Source organism: Nerophis lumbriciformis, linkage group LG14 (assembly GCF_033978685.3).
Source record: "Nerophis lumbriciformis linkage group LG14, RoL_Nlum_v2.1, whole genome shotgun sequence".
Classification (NCBI taxonomy): Eukaryota; Metazoa; Chordata; class Actinopteri; order Syngnathiformes; family Syngnathidae; genus Nerophis; species Nerophis lumbriciformis.
This window is the reverse complement of record NC_084561.2, coordinates 32,213,231-32,230,805: the sequence shown is the minus strand read 5'-3', so window position 1 is coordinate 32,230,805 and position 17,575 is coordinate 32,213,231. Positions and strand designations below refer to the sequence as shown.

The 17,575-nt window shown below is 40.8% G+C and overlaps 1 protein-coding gene across 2 annotated transcripts in view; it reads right to left on the bottom strand.

Annotated features, from left to right (window-relative positions):
- Positions 1–6,369, bottom strand: part of LOC133616410 (GDP-L-fucose synthase-like) — a 122,826-nt gene extending 116,457 nt beyond the window's left edge. For both annotated transcript variants that reach the window (XM_061975611.1, XM_061975612.1), the window contains exon 1: positions 6,194–6,369. The gene's annotated coding sequence lies outside the window, so the exon portion shown is untranslated. The remainder of the gene's footprint in view (positions 1–6,193) is intronic.
- Between the last annotated feature and the right edge of the window lie 11,206 nt (positions 6,370–17,575).

Below are 17,575 nucleotides of genomic sequence, written 5' to 3'. Positions count from 1 at the left end.
CGCAAACTGTGTCGCACTGACGCCTCCTCTGTGCCCTGTGAGCGGGTCTTTTCTACAGCCGGAGAAATAACTAAGAAGAGAAAGCGTCTAAAATTGAATAAGTTGGAAAAACAGGGTTTTTTTGTAATAAAAATGTGTAAAAAAAACAAAAAAAAAAACAATTTCCAGGTCCACAAGCATCCTCATTCACAACACGTTCTCTTAGATTTCCATGTTATGATGCATGTTCACATTATTTATTGACTGTATCTAAAAAAGATAAAAAAAGATATTTTTATTTAAATGAAGTTATGAAATAATCCTAAATGAAATACAATGACTTGGTTTATATTATTGTATATTGTATATACTAGGTCATAAAATCAGTGTCAGTTGAGTCGGTCCATAAGTTGCCTGTAGGGATTTTTAATGTCCAGCAGATGTCAGTATTTAGTGACACAGTATTCGACACAGTATCAATACAGTTTTGCAATGTGTCAAAACGCTTCATGAAGCCTCATCAACCCATCACTACCTGTTACCATACCGACGAGCTAACGTGTCCAGGTTATAACCCTGTTGTCAATAAACACACGTGGAGACGGTGCTTCAGATACTGCATTAATACTGAAGCTAAATTGTCCACTGTCCACTGCAGCATGTGAATGCAATGAAAAGAATAAAATCTGAGCCAACCAGCTGTTAATATGTTGTCCAGGTTAATGTTTTGGCCATAAAGGCCCTTCATTTCAAGATTTCAACTGTGATCGGGCTTTAAACAGGTGGCTGACCTGTTCAGATGGGTGTAACTGCTACTGGTCAAATAATGTGAAATAGCATTTAATTTTACATGTATGCAATGCCATTTAAATGTAATTATAGATAATAATAATAATAATAATAATAATAAATACTGTGTAGTGTTGTAAATAGTCAACGGGAAGGATTTTAGTAAGATATAAACCATGAGCACTACACAGCCAGAAAAAAACCTAGGCAGGACAAGTAAAAATATTGGGGCAAGTAGATTTGAGAAGTCGGGCAAGTAGAAAAAAACCTTAACGTTGAACCCTGCATGTGTTGAGCTGCTGCCGCTTAAGGTTAGACGGCACTGTACATAGAGCGGTTCTGCTCGTTAGTAATAAATTCTAATGTTGGATGTTCACTCCTTCACACAGATGCATACCTGCCAACTTTTGAAATCAGAAAAACCTAGTAGCCAGGGTCCAAGGGCCGCAGGCCCCGGTAGGTCCAGGACAAAGTCCTGGTGGAGGGTTCAGGGCTTCGCCCCCCGACGCAAAATGATTATTAGCATTCAGACAGGTTAAAATGTTGCTAAAACCATCACTTTTCTATCAGTCACAGTGACTTTTCAAAACAAAAATATTACAGCAAAAATCATATGGGTTGATTGGCATGTTTATTCTGTAAGCTAACTTCAATAGTTTGAAATTATTTTGACAGTCAATGCCAGTTATCCTGTCAACCTTTCACAAGACTTCAATTTGTTAATTGAAAGTATAAACAGTATAAACACTTTTTACAGTAAACAAATGGTAAAACAGTACTAAACAATTCCATTAAAAAAAAAATTGGTGTCATTATTAACTTTCTGTCCAAGCTTGTATAATCTACTGCCTTGTTCAATTGTAAAAAATATTCTGTGCCTAAAATTCACATTTCTATCACAATTATCATACTGTAAACATGGTAAGCTAACTTCATTAAAATTAATAGTCCTGTCAATAGCATGGAATTACAATTCAAATGTAGTTTTTTTGTAAGCCTTTCAAAAGAATTCAAAATATGAAAAATTAATGAAAATTAATTTAAGCCATCAGACACTTGAAAAGTGGCACATCACATCTCTAATGTAATCATTTGAACTTTTCAACAGAAATAGCACTGCAAAAATATTAAGGACATACTTCTGTATTTTGGTAGTTATGCTGTCAACATTTAACAAGATTTCTTCAACTTGGACATGGAAGCATAAATAGTATAAACACTTTTAACAGTATGTCGTGCTGTGAAATACAGCCGACAGGATTGCGCACCAAACACGAAGCAAGGCCAAAGCGCATGCATGCTGCAGGAGAACAAAGGACTTCTTTCATTTAAGGTTTGTGATAAACGATCAAACTCATTCGTTAAAAGGACTCTATAGTAATATAAAGCGAATTTTTCTGGACATTATCATGCAAGAAAAGTTTATTTTTGGGACCGCGATCACCGCGTAATGATTTTTAAAGGTTGCATTACAAACATTTAACTGTCCCATGTGATCAGCCAGTGCGATTGGAAGTCCATGCTCAATAATTGCCTCCGTAAATAAAACTTCGGCATTTATCACATCCAAAGAATCTGTTTGGGCGACGAAAAACGTTGAAAGTTTTCCACTTGTATCGCTAGCAACGGCATTAGACTTGTGTTTTTTTGTCCCAACGTGGTCTTTTACATCGCTAATTCCTCCGTGTCCGATCGAAAAATCTTGTCTGCACAAGGTGCAATTCGCGTAGTTTTCACCCTTTTTTTTTTTTTTATTAATGAAAAACCGTATTTTTTATCACTGCAACCGTAACCCGGAATAGGTTGATGAAAACCGTACGAATTACGGGAAAACCGGAGTAGTTGGCAGGTATGCAGATGAGTATAGAAAAATATTTTCAACGGCCGAAAAGGGCTCGACTTGGAGAGGAGGTAGGCCTACAGTCAGGACAACAGGTGCGACCTGTTCAGCAGGAGGAGGAGGTTGACTGACTGTGGCAGGACACCTCTGCCTCTGTTTCACTTCATGTTGCTGGTAAATAATATGGTTGTAGTAGTAGGCTAAAGTTAAATTATTTAGTATTCACTAATTAAAGGGGCAGAGATTTAAGAGACATTTGAGCTTTTATAAGATATATTTTTTGTAAGAACCACAATTAATAAATATATTTCAGTGAATAACTAATTGTTCAAATATGTATATAAATATGTACATAAAGTGTTGTAATTATATTCCAACTCCGCGTTCTTCTTGGTCATCGCCGCTGCCACCCCCCGCCCCTCGACCACACCACCACAAATAGATGCCTGTCCTGTGGGAAACACTGATCATAATACAGTCATCACACAAGTTAATCATCAGAGTATATACATTGAATTATTTACATTATTTACAATCCGGGGTGTGGGATGGGGAGGAGAGGTTAGGTTTGGTTGATATCAACACAATTGAGAACAGAGAAATGGACATTGGAACAGTGTAGGACTGATTTGGTAGGATATGTACAGCAAGTAGTGGACATAGTGTGAGTGAGTGTGAGTGTGAGTGTGAGAGAGAGAGAGAGAGAGAGAGAGAGAGAGAGAGAGAGAGAGAGAGAGAGAGAGAGAGAGACCAGAAGGCATAAGAAAAAGAAAAAGTATCTACATTTGATTATTAACAATCCGGGGAGGGTGTTAGTTTAGGGTTGCAGTTGCCTGGAGATGTACTTTTATTGCGGTTTTGAAGGAGGATAGAGATGCCCTTTCTTTTACGTGTCTTATTTGCACAGAGAAAGTTGCGGTGCACAAGAAATACAATTTGAAACATCATTATACAACTAGACATGCTGAGGAGTATGCAAAATACCAGGGAGATGAGAGAGTGAACCGGGTTGCACATTTTAAAACCAGTCTACTGAGGCAACAAGATTTCTTCAAGAAAGCAACCGAAAAGAGCGATGCAGCAGTCAAAGCTAGCTACATGATGAGTGAGATGGTTGCTAGGGCGGGAAAGCCATTCAAAGAAGGTGAATTCATTAAAAAGTGCATGTTAGATTTTTTTTAAGAAATCTTTTCTTGCGGCCCAGCCTCACCCAGTTTCTGCATCCAGTGGCCCCCAGGTAAATTGAGTTTGAGATCCCTGATCTATGGCTTTTGGAACTCAGTGCACACACAACAACCTATTTGATTCAATAAGAGATTTGATAAGGAATCGGTTCGATAAGAGGATTCAATAATGGGCTCGAACTCGATAATTTCTTAACGAACATCATCCCTACCCCCAAGGCCGTATATTAGGGCCTTATTGTTTCTAATATACGTAAACGACATGTCATCAGCATGTGACTGAATTGTTCATGTTTGCGGATGACTCGGCCCTGCTGGTATCCGGCAAGGACAAATCACAGGTGGAAAAAATTCTCAGTGCCGAACTCTGTAGAATTTGCACCTGGCTCGCTGACAATAAGCTATCGATACACTTAGGTAAAACGGAATCCATCCTCTTTGGGTCCCAAATCAACCTTAAGAAAGTCAGTGACTTCACTATTAAAGTGGGTGACATTGTTATCACTAGGAAGGATGAGGTCACCTACATAGGTTCCATACTCGAGGCTAACCTTTCCTGTGATAAAATGGCAACCAAGGTAATCAAAAAGGTCAACCATCGAACAATATTTCTCTACAGAATCTCCTCTCTGGTCAACAAAAGCACCATGAAGACTCTAGCAGGCACTCTCATTCAACACTTTTTTGATTACGCATGCACCCCAGCACCTCTAAAACCCTCAAATCAAGAATCCAAACATCCCAGAACGAGCTAGTCAGGTTACTTCTAGATCCCCCGGGAAGAGCTGAATGAAGTGGCTGGGGAGAGGAAAGTCTGGGCTGCCCTGCTTAGGCTGCTGCCCCCACGACCTGACCTCGGATAAGCAGAAGAAGATGGATGGATGGATGGATGGATGGATGGATGGATGGATGGATGGATGGATTGTACAGAATATGTACTGTACTGTGTAAACTGTACTGTTTCATATAATGTATTCTCTTCCTTTGCAATCTACTAATAAAAGGTTAAATCAATCAATCAAAAAGCCTGTGAGATTCAGACTGAGCGTGGACAAGATGACGTCAAGGCAACAGGCACCGTCTTTTAAAGGCACACACACTGACGCACACACTGCTCTCATATGAAACGTATCTCAATTGATATTTTAAGTTTTTTTTTTACCTAACGCATTAACTTCTTTCCTTAGTAATTAATTACATTTACTAAAGAGTAATTATGTGAGTAAATCAATTACTTTTTTGGTAAAGTAACGAGCAACTATAATTAATTACTTTTTAAAAGTAATTTTCAAAACACAGCCTGTCAGACAGCATCATGAAGCCGTTGGCAGGTTGGTGTTGCTGGCTAAAATATGTTTGTGTGTCCCTAATAATAATGTTAACCAAAAAACATTGTTAAAGGTCAATTGTTTTCAAGTTGCTGCTGACGTTTAAACACATCCTCTTAAATCAGGGCACTTTATTTCACGTTATTCTTTTGTTATGTTGTTAGCTGAGGAATTGAGCATAGCAAAATGTTTTTTTAAAAGACGATTGGAGATTGTATTTATATACTTTTATTATATTATTTGACACCGTCAATTATAAAATTGTCGACAATATTCGTGACGTCATCACTCGTGTTTTTCCGTGCGGAAGCGGGCCAGCAACGCCACTCGCAAAAACATTGCCAGTAATAACTTTTAAAGTGTGAGAACATTTAGTCTTGCAAAAAAATCTTACAATACAATAAACATATGATGCCTATTGCATTCAAAGAACAATTGAAGGTTAAAATATAAATTAAAAGGCATTGAACACAGTTTTTTTTTTGTTGCACTCAAAGAACAATTGCCAATTTAATAGAACAAAGTTTTACTGACATTATATTAAATTATTCATGATTTGTGGTTGCCACTGCTAGTCTGTGCTTTTAAAAAATACAATTATTAGTAAGTACGAAAAACAAAACTATGGATAAATGTACCCAGATAAGCCATGTATCAGGTAAAACACATATGTTAAAGATAAAGCACAAATTGTAGCAATTTGTTTGCTGTAACCAAATTCATTCAACTTGCAAAAAAAGTACTATTTGTGCTTTAAAGATGCTTCATTTTTGAGCTATTGAGCTGTTATCTCTGAACGTGCCAATCTCGTTCTAACTTTACCGTAGTAGTGGCAAGGCCAAAATTAACTCCTCCCTACCTGCTTTGACTGTGTCGAGGTTTAATACTTGTTAAATCCGTTTGCTCGTGTATCTTCTACTTTTAACATTTTGAAGCAAACGAATAAAAATACATGTCCTCCGCCGATTTGAAGGGATTACGTTTTACTAACTACGTTGTATTAGCGTGAAGTCGACGTTAGCTCGCACACATGCAGTCAAGCGAGTATCTGAGACAACATAACAGTAAATTACCTTCGTGTGAAGACTCGAACAAGCGTATCACCAGGTCTCTTCAATAATTAACAGTTAACAACATAAATTATTTTTTCCTGGTCTTGTGTTGGTTTCTTGACGAGACAAGTGTGTAGCTCTGACTTCTAAAGTCTGACAGGCGACCGCACCACAACACTCCTCCTTGTCTTCTCCTCAGTGTTGCCAGTTCTCGCGAGAGAAAAAAGGAACCAGCGCCATTAAAACATAGGACTGCATTGGGTGCTGTGGCGCAAGAATTTCAGCCGCCATCTTGAACCGGTATTTTACTCCTCTTTGAGCAGCAAAAATAACAAGGAAGAACACATGGCAGAATAGTGTGCTGCATATTCTTGCACAAATCGGCGGACCATGGAAAACAGGCCACGGATAATTACTTTTCACAAAAAGGAGTGAACATTACTAGTGTTATTTTTTTAGTTATTTTAGTTATCTAATTTCTTCAGTTACATTGTTCCATGGTCCTAAGTACACTAAAGCTAAACAAAATACTGATCCCATTCATAAGAACATGGATGCAAACTAATTATCTATGTGCCCTGGTAGCTGTTCACAATTTTCATTCTTTGTGAGTTTGCGTCCCTGTGATAGGCACTCAACAATTGTTGGTTACACGTTACTGATGGATGTAAAAGTTGAAATTCATGGAACTGCTTTGAAGGAACAACACGATATGGTGCTTTTTTTGGAGGTTCTTGTTTTGCTATGATCAAACTAATACAATGTTTTTATTGTGCAGGTATTGTGCACTTGTCCGTTTATCGTATTTGTCATCAATATGGATGCTGGTGATTCCGGAACTGCTCGAAGTTCATCGCTTTGTGCTCACCTACAGATGGATCCAGGGACCCCTGGGAATTCCTATTTATTTCAATCAGAGCGTCAGGTAGGGTTGATGATGTTTTAACTATAATACATTCTGGGATCAATTGATGTCTTTTTTTGCTATGCCTAGGGTGTAATTCTGTATTGTTTCTGTTTTCCGTGTAAAGCATCTGGAACAACAATTCAGCTGCACGCCAGTTTCAAGCCATTTCCGCCATCTGATGGTTTGCTGTGGCGTCTCACAAAGTGAGGCCAGCAATGTGGCAGCCCAAGACTACACAGGTTATCTCTCTTCAGTAGAGATGTCCTCTGCTGACAGAAAAACACCCATTTCCATTTACCAACCCTTCGGCCATTGTGTGTGACCACCAGGGGCGCCGAAAAGGGGTGTGAGGAGACGGATTCTAGGGGCCCATGATGGAGGGGGGCCCAGAGAGGCCCCTAATGATGATGAAATTATAATACAGAAAAAGTAATGACACTGTGTTGGGTGCCCTGTAAAGATTCTTTTCATGGGGCCCAAAATCCCTAGCGGCGCCCCTGGTGACCACAGTTATTTTCCCACTCGGGTTGCTGGTGTGGTGAAAAATTATCTGGTCTACATAGCAGGATCTTTAGTCTGGCAGATACTACAGAAACTGTCCTGTGATGTGTGCTGTGTAGCGTAGTCATTTGGCGAGAACTACCCCGTTGAGCCCTGAAAAACAACGGCACCCTAGTGATTCCATCACAAGGCACAGGAAAGGTTTGATTTGAAAATCATGTTTGTTTTTAAATCTTTGTATATTTAAGTAGTTATTTCCTATTTTTTCTTTTTTGTAAATGTATTTTAGAATTGTATACATACATATATGTATATACATATATGTTTATATATATATATATATATATATATATAAATATATATATATATATGTATATATATACATATATATATATATATATATATATATATATATATATATATATATATATATATATATATATATATATATATATGTATATATTTATAGATGTGTAAAAAACTTCACAGATGTGTAAGTTACTCATGCCTTGGGCACTAATGCACCCCCATACCATACTAATATCATACTAATGCACCCCCATACCATCACAGATGCTGGCTTTTGAACTCTGCGTCGATAACAGTCTGGATGGTTCGCTTCCCCTTTGGTCCGGATGACACGATGTCGAATATTTCCAAAAACAATTTGAAATGTGGACTCGTCAGACCACAGAACACTTTTCCACTTTGCATGAGTCCATCTTAGATGATCTCAGGCCCAGAGAAGTCGGCGGCGTTTCTGGATGTTGTTGATAAATGGCTTTTGCTTTGCATAGTAGAGCTTTAACTTGCACTTACAGATGTAGTGACAAACTGTATTTAGTGACAGTGGTTTTCTGAAGTGTTCCTGAGCCCTTGTCGTGATATCCGTTAGAGATTGATGTCGGTTTTTGATACAGTGTCGTCTGAGGGATCGAAGGTCATGGTCATTCAATGTTGGTTTCCAGCCATGCCACTTACGTGGAGTGATTTCTCCAGATTCTCTGAACCTTTTGATGATATTATGGACCGTAGATGTTGAAATCCCTAAATTTCTTGCAATTGCACTTTGAGAAACGTTTTTCTTAAACTGTTTGACTATTTGCTCACGCAGTTGTGGACAAAAGGGTGTACCTCGCCCCATCCTTTCTTGTGAAAGACTGAGCATTTTTTGGGAAGCTGTTTTTATACCCAATCATGGCACCCACCTGTTCCCAATTAGACTGCACACCTGTGGGATGTTCCAAATAAGTGTTTGATGAGCATTCCTCAACTTTATCAGTATTTATTGCCACCTTTCCTAACTTCTTTGTCACGTGTTGCTGGCATCAAATTCTAAAGTTAATGATTATTTGCAAAAAAAAAAAAAGTTTATCAGTTTGAACATCAAACAGTGTCTTTGTAGCATGTTCAACTGAATATGGGTTGAAAATGATTTGCAAATCATTGTATTCCGTTTATATTTACATCTAACACAATTTCCCAACTTATATGGAAACGGGATTTGTATATACCAAAATGTGTATTTTTTGGCTTTATTTTAACAGAAAAATCTTACAATACAATAAACATATGTTTCATATTGCACTCAAAGAACAATTTTAGAAGGTTAAAATATAAATTAAAGGGCATTAAACACTGTGTTTTTCTTGTTGGACTCAAATAACAATTTATAATTTTCCATAATCAAGAATTAGATAAGAATGTAATTAAAACATCTTTATTAATATATTAAATTATTTATAATTTATGGTTGCCAATCCTAGTCTGTGCTTTAAGAAAATTACAATTAATAGTACGTACTAAAAACAAAACGATGGATAAATGTACCCAGATAAGCCATGTAGCAGGTAAATCACACATTTGTTAAAGATAAAACACAAATCTTGACGACAGTCTGCACCGGAGCATAACAACTACATTATTACCTGTCACCTTTATAACTCCTTGTGCAGACCTGAATGTTTATTATTTAAATGTTTACCGAAGTTTAAAGCAAAGGTGGTAATACTAATCGCCACATTTGGCGAGGCGTGTTTTAAAGCAACACTTGAAGCGTGGCGCTTTCTTGTGTAAAGCGTCACGTTTATCATTAGTTTTGAAGATAAATGATGTTTATACTAAGGACCTTTGTCATACCAGCACATATGAGATGGCTTAAAATTAGTACCCAAAGAACCAAGTTTAGGCCAATGAGTACCACTACAACGTAAATAATGACAAATGGTGTAGAGTAAGTTAAAAAATGCCATAGGTACATGTATGAAGTTTGCATAAAGTTTTTTTATAAAAATCTGTTAATTATTAAAAAAGTTATAATGGATTAAATGTGCTCACACGTCATTGATCCTGTCAGTAAATGGCAATTTTTACTGGTTTAAGATGACGGCCCTACAGCTCGTCAGCGCCAATAGGCAGTAGTGGTCGATGCAGCATCTCTATATAAGATATCTATGACTGTGTTCAAATCCAAGTATATCCAGCTGCAGTACAACAGACACTCTTTTAGGAACGCTTACCTTAATAGAATGCCCATTGTGGCACGCCCACCTTAATAGAATGCCCACAGCCCCCTGTAAGGGACCGTCCACAGTGGTGAAAACGGAAGTAAAGAGCGCTGACAATGTTTCCAAATACACAGGACAAGATGTTAAAATCCAGAGTGCCACCTCTTACCTCACGTGTTGAAGACTTAAATACACTGACTTATTATCTATGTTGCAGCAGGCTGGACAGACACATCATTAGGGTTGTCAAGTGGGCTTCTACTCTCATGGACGTTTCGCTGACTGGGCTCAAGTAGGTTCAGCGGTGCATTATGGCGTCCCAAAAGCACCCCCCTCTGCATCTGCCCAGCCTCAGCATGAGTAATGATTTATTTTGGAGACCAGTTGGGGTATTTCCTCTTTAGCCAGAGCCACTGGCTGCTCTGCTTTGCCACACGCGATGTTTCCTTTATGGTCTGACGTAGAGCTTGACCGCCAACTCCCAGGCCCCTCATCAGCCTTATTGCTGATGTTGCCACGAACCCCCGACATCCAACTTCTACAGGGCAGACTTGTGTTCTCCAGCCTCGCCATTCAGCCTCTGCAGCGAGCTCTGCATACCGGAGCTTTTTCCGCTCAAAAGCTTCCTCCACCGCATCCTCCCAAGGGACTGTGAGTTCAACAAAGTACACAATGTGTTGGGAGTTGGACCAAAGGACTAGGTCAGGCTGCAAGTTAGTAATTGGTATCTCTGGTGGAATGATGAGTTTCTTATACACGTCCACCAGCATCTGCAAGTCCTGGGCTACCTCCAGCTGTCCCAACCTGGGCCTTGATGGTGTCTTTCATTGCCTTTGTTCCCCCTCTCTAACAAAGGCAACTGGCATATTCAGGTTGGGTGTCCTGGGTGGAAAGGAGTTGTTGGTTGTTCTCCTGCTTTCCAGGGTTGCTGTCAAGCATTTGAGTACTTTGTTGTGTATCTAGGTGTATCGTTCTTGGGAGAGGCTCACTTTACACCCAGTGAGGATGAGTCTGAGTGTAGCTGGTGTTGAGCACAGGGGTCATGATGGATTGATTGATTGATTGATTGAAACTTTTATTAGTAGATTGCACAGTGCAGTACATATTCCGTACAATTGACCACTAAATGGTAACACCCGAATAAGTTTTTCTATTTGTTCAAGCGGGGTTGATTCATGATACAGATATATACAGATATACTGTATACTATCATCAGAATACAGTCATCACACAAGATAATCATCAGAGTATGTAAGCATGTACATTGAAGTATTTACATTATTTACAACCCGGGGTGTGGGATGTGTGTGTGTGGGGGGGGGGGGGTTAGGTTTGGTTGATATCAACACTTCAGTCATCAGCAATATGGACATTGGAACAGTGTAGTACTGACTTGGTAGGATATGTACAGCAAGTAGTGGACATAGAGAGAGAGATCAGAAAGCATAAGAATAAGTATCTACATTTGATTATTTACATTTGAATATTTACATTTGATTATTTACAATCCGGGGAGGTAGGATGTGGAAGGGAGGGTGTTAGTTTAGGGTTGAAGTTGCCTGGAGGTTTTCTTTTAGTGCGACTTTGAAGGAGGATAGAGATGCCCTTTCTTTTACACCTGTTGGGAGTGCATTCCATATTGATGTGGCATAGAAAGAGAATGAGTTAAGACCTTTGTTGGATCGGAATCTGGGTTTAACGTGGTTGGTGGAGCTCCCCCTGGTGTTGTGGTTATGGCGGTCATTTACGTTAAGGAAGTAGTTTGACATGTACTTCGGTATCAGTGAGGTGTAGCGGATTTTATAGACTAGGCTCAGTGCAAGTTGTTTTACTCTGTCCTCCACCCTGAGCCAGCCCACTTTGGAGAAGTGGGTAGGAGTGAGGTGTGATCTGGGGTGGAGGTCTAGAAATAATCTGACTAGCTTGTTCTGGGATGTTTGGAGTCTATATTTGAGGGTTTTGGAGGTGCTAGGGTACCAGAAGGTGCATGCGTAATCGAAAAAGGGTTGGATGAGCGTTCCCGCTAGAATCTTCATGGTGCTTTTGTTGACCAGAGAGGAGATTCTATAGAGAAATCTCGTTCGTTGGTTGAGCTTTTTGATTACCTTGGTTGCCATTTTATCACAGGAAAGATTAGCCTCTGGAATGGAACCTAGGTAGGTGACCTCATCTTTCCTGGTGATAACAATGTCACCCACTTTTATAGTGAAGTCACTGACTTTCTTAAGGTTGATGTGGGACCCAAATAGGATATATTCCGTTTTACCCAAGTGTATGAATAGCTTGTTGTCAGTGAGCCAGGTGCAAATTCGACAGAGTTCAGCACTGAGGATTTTCTTCACCTGTGACTTGTCCCTGCCAGATACCAGCAGGGCCGAGTCATCCGCAAACAAGAATAATGTTATGGCTCAGACTCCTGCCAACGCCGCTCATCCGTCTGTGCGCACCTCGGGACACGCCCACGGGCGCGTACATCCAGGGACGCGCCGCGCGCGTCTCCGCCCTGCAGCACCCGCCAGCTGCAATCACTCACCGGCAATCTGCACACCTGGGACTGATGAGGGCGAGCTGGATAAAAGGACCAGTGGAGCCAAGGATCGGCGCGGGAACTTAGTTCTCATTTGACGTACAGTAAGCGATCATCCTGCTTTATGCAATCCTGCTCTCCGTGTTTTGCCTCTCCGTGTTCTCAGTGTGTTTTCTTGTGTCGCCCCCGCAGTACCCTCCGTTGCCTGGAAAGTGAGCTGTGCTTTTCTCTTTTCCCCGCATCTCCCTCTGGAATCTGACTGCCTCCCTCGATCCTTGACTTCCCTGGCTTTGGACTCGGACTTGTAAACTTCTCTCTCCCCTGGACTTCCTCGTATCTCGTTCAACACTTACGGTAACACTCAACAGCTAATCTACAACACATAGCCTTACACCATACACACTTTTGGATTTTGTCACACTTAATTTCCTTAGTTTATTAGTTAGTATAGTTTGTTATTCTTATATATATTTACTATATATATATAATAAATTATCAATCATTACCGCCCTCTGGAGTCTGTTTGCCGTCACCTCCCTCTGCAAACCATAACAAATAATTCACAGTTGCATGCTGATGACATGTCGTTTATGTATATTAGGAACAGTAAAGGCCCTAATATACTGCCTTGGGGGACTCCACAGCTTACTGAGAGGGGGGGGGCACGGTGCTGTTCACCTCTACCACCTGTTTCCTCCCCTCCAAGTAAGATTGCATCCACCTCGATGAGGTTTTATCAAATCCGATTGCTCTGAGCTAATCCAACAGTATAGCGTGGTTAATGTTGTCAAAGGCCTTCTGAAGGTCCAGCATGACCATGCCGCAGTATTTGCCCGCGTCTACCTCATGTTTGATGTGGTCGGTTGATAGAAAAGGCATGTGTCAGTGGAGTGGTTAGTTCTGTAGCCGGATTGGAATTTGTACATGAGTTTATTAGTTTAACTAGGTAACTATCGACCTGTTCATAAACTATTTTTTCCATTACTTTCGAAATGGAACTGAGAATAGAAACAGGTCGGTAGTTGCCAGGTTCTAATTTGCTTCCTTTTTTAAAGAGGGGAGTTACTCTTGCTATCTTGAAATCTTTTGGTACTTGGCCTTGTGTAATTGAGAGGTTTATTATGTGCGTGATGATTGGGGCAATGGTGGTGGCAGAGTCCCAGAGGAATCTGGAGGGGATATTGTCAAGGCCGGTGGCCTTGTTTGGGTTGAGCGCGCTCAATTTTTTAAGCACCTTGTCAGCTGAGACCATTTCTAATTTGAAATCGTTGTTGGATACTCCAAGCTTTCTGTAGAAGGCTTTAATGTGTTCTACACCAAAGCGACCAGAGTGGTGGGACAGCTTGTTGACTAGAGTTGTGGCTATGCTGGTGAAAAAGGTGTTAAGTCTGCTTACTACCTCCATTTTGTCTGTATTGAGGGAGTCACCCTCCTTGATGTTGATATTGGTGAGTCTGGTTTTAAGTTTCTGGCTGCAACCAGGAAGCTGGTTGTTGAGGATTTTCCAGAGCTCACGTGGCTTATTTGTGTTTTCCTCTATTTTGTTGTTAATATAATTTTTTTTCAAGGATTTATTCAGGTTGGTTGTCTTATTTCTTAATTTATTGCATTGCTTTTTGAGTGTTGAAAGGAGTGATTTGAGGTTATTATTGGGTTGTATATCTACTTCGGTTTTACACTTTTGGTATTCGGAGTATTTTCTGTCTCTGTCCTTTATGGCAGCTAATAGGGCCGGATTCATCCATGGTTCAGAGCGGGCTTTGATCCTGACTGTTCTCACGGGAGCCAAATCATTTAGTATTGTTAGGAACGCTGTTTTGAAGCGATCCCAAGCATCATCGACCAGGTTGCTTGTGAGCACAGGGGACCAGTCCCACTCACCTAATTTTAGGTTGAAATTATCACTGGAGTATTTTTAAGGGATCTGGATTAGGCTGTTATGTGGCCGTTAGCTTTGGGTTTAGCTATTTTGCAGGTGCAGGAAGTTAGATAGTGGTCGCTAAGACCACAGATCATGAGTCCACTATCTTTTATTTTAGGCCGGTCTGAAGTGAGAATGAGATCTATGGTTGATTGGGTGGAATCAGACACCCTTGTAGGTAGTGTTATTAGCTGGGAAAGACCGTGTAGATTACAAAGCTTGCTGTAGGATCTGAAGACAGCGCATCTCTGCGTTGAAGATCTGTGTTCAAATCTCCAATTATAATTTTCTCCACGTTGTCTACCCCAGCCAAGCACTCCTCGAGAGCCCCATAGAAATCACTCTGATTAGGGGGTCTGTATACAGTCCTCTTGAGTACCGGTTTAGCGTTTTTAAATGTGATTTCCGCCCACACAGATTCAAGGGCATTGTGGTTGAGATCAGTGTGAGTTATGTATTTTATATCGTGGTGAATATACATACAAACACCCCCACCGTGTTTATTCCTGTCCTTTCTGATAACCGAAAAGTTTGCTATCTCTATCTCTGAGTCAGTAGCACTTTGATCTAATTTGGTTTCAGAGAAACACAGGATTTTTACCTTCTTGTTGAGGAACATTTCTCTGATTTGGTCGAGTTTGGTTCCAGAGAGGCTGTTTACATTAAGGTGGATGATGTGTAGTCTACTGGAACCAAAAAGAGCATCAGAGTCCGCTATGTAGTGGTAATGTCCAGAAAAAGGAGGGATGGCCATGTTGGTTGTTATTGAAGTTGAAGTTGAAGAGCAGTCCAGTTCACTGTTTGGATGGAGAGGCTTGGGGGAGGAGGAGGGAGAGGAGGGGGGAAAGGAGGGGGGAGAGGAGGGGGAGGAGGGGGAGAGAGGCCTATTGTTCATCAGCCAGGTGATGGGGGAGGGGCGGAGTTGGAGAGGGGGGGAGGGCAGGTAGGGGGGGTTGTTGTTTTCGCGGGCTTTGGTGTGGCTGAAAACAAAGACCAGGGATGGATGAAGAAGCCCCTGAATCCTGTGTAGGCCGCGGGTCCAGGCGCCGCGGCCCCGACCGGGGAGAGGCCGCGAGGATCCCCGCTCCGCCGTCTCTACTGCAGACCGGGGTGTTGTTGTCGACAGTCACCTCGCTGTCCGCCGCCGGACCGCTGTCTTCACCGGTGTATGGGTCGTCCTCCTCCGCCGCCGGGCCGCCGATCGCATCGAAGAACGGGGTGAAGTCATCCGTCGAGCCGTCGACCGCTGGAGCACAGGTGAGCTCGGGTTGAGATGAGTAAATAGGGGCTGGCGTAGGTAGAGAGCTAATGTTTTTAGCATAGCTCCGACGAGGTCCCGTAGCTAAGTTAGCTTCAATGGCGTCGTTAGCAGCAGCTTTGCTAGGCTTCGCCAGGCGAGACAACATTAACAGGGTGGTTACTGGTCCAGGTTTTAGTTCAGTGTCTCCTGAGAGTAGAGGTAATAGTAGTATTGTTGATCTTCGGTCTATCCTTCCAGTCAGGGGCTTGTTTCTTCTGTTTCGATCCGCAGTCAGGCACGAGGTTATCACGTTACCTCCGAAGCTAAAGTGCTTCGCCGATGTATTACCGAGGAGATAAAAATCACAGTGATTGTCCATTTTGCGTTCTCGACTCTCATTTTCAAGAGGGTTTAGTATCCGTGGTGGTTTAAAATACAAATCCGTGATCCACAATAGAAAAAGGAGAAAGTGTGGAATCAAACAAGCCTTTGTTTGTATGCTACAGTGGGAGCAAAAGAAAATGTGATTGTTCATCATGGGGACCGGAACTGAACTCTTCACCCAGCCACCGGTTGAGGTTTTTGGGGGTGGGAAGGACATCATAGGTTGCTTGAAGTAGGAAACTTACCATACTCGATTCCATCTCCCATATGTCCCTCCAGCTGATCTTCCGTTTCTCCACCCCTTCCCACCTTGTCCACCGGCCCTGCTTAGCTTGAGCCACAGCCTTGGTATATCTATTCGACTCTTCCTGTCGACGGACCTCGGCCACAAGCAGCTTGCGCCGCTCAGCAGAGGATGCCTTGTTCCAGGAAGATCGTGTCTCTCCAAGTCCCAAACTGGCTCTTCCATGCTGGACTTGGCCAACGATGTCAGCGTGGCGGAGAGCAGATTTTGCCTGCTGTACTGCGTTCTTAGCTGACCACTTCTTCCCTGCTGTCAGATTTGGGAAGGCAACTCGGACCACAGTATCCTTCGACTCTGTTAGGGTCATCTCGATTCTCACTTTTATTTAAACATAACTCCTACACTAAACATGTAAAATGGTTAGTAATGTCTGAAATAATGTATCTTTGTGAGTTTTTAAAGAAACATGAGCTTTTGCAAGGTCTGCAAATACAACATTTCGTTTTTTACTCAATATGGCAGTAATGTTCTTGGACTCCTGAGATAATGCGAAAGAAGCAATAAAACTGTATTCAAACATAACTTTAAAACCAAACATCCCACATGTCTAAAAATGTGAGTTATACAAAAAACATTTTCTTTTGTAAGGTTTGTAAAGACACAAATTCGTTTTTTTTTACTCAATATGACAGTATAGCTGTCATACTAAATATGAAACGTATGTAAACATAACTCTAAAACAAACCATGCAAAATAGCTAAAAATGCCTGAAATAATGTATCTTTGTGAGTTTTACTAGAATTAGGTGTTTCTGTAAGGTTTGCAAATAAAACATTGTGTTTTACTAAATATGATAGCATAACTGTCACACTCAATATGACAGTTATTTGAACATAACTCCTAAACCATACATGCAAAATGGCTAGTAATGCCGAAAATAATGTATCTTTGTGAGTTTTAAAAGAAACATGAGATTTTGTAAGGTTTGCAAATACAAAATTTCGTTTTTTACTCAATATGACAGTAATGTTCTTAGAATCTTGAGATAATGCGAAAAAAGCAATACAAATGTATTCAAACATAACTTTAAAACCAAACATGCAAAATGTCTAATAATGCCTGGAATAATGTGTCTTTGTGATTTTTTACAAAAAATATATATTTTGTAAGGT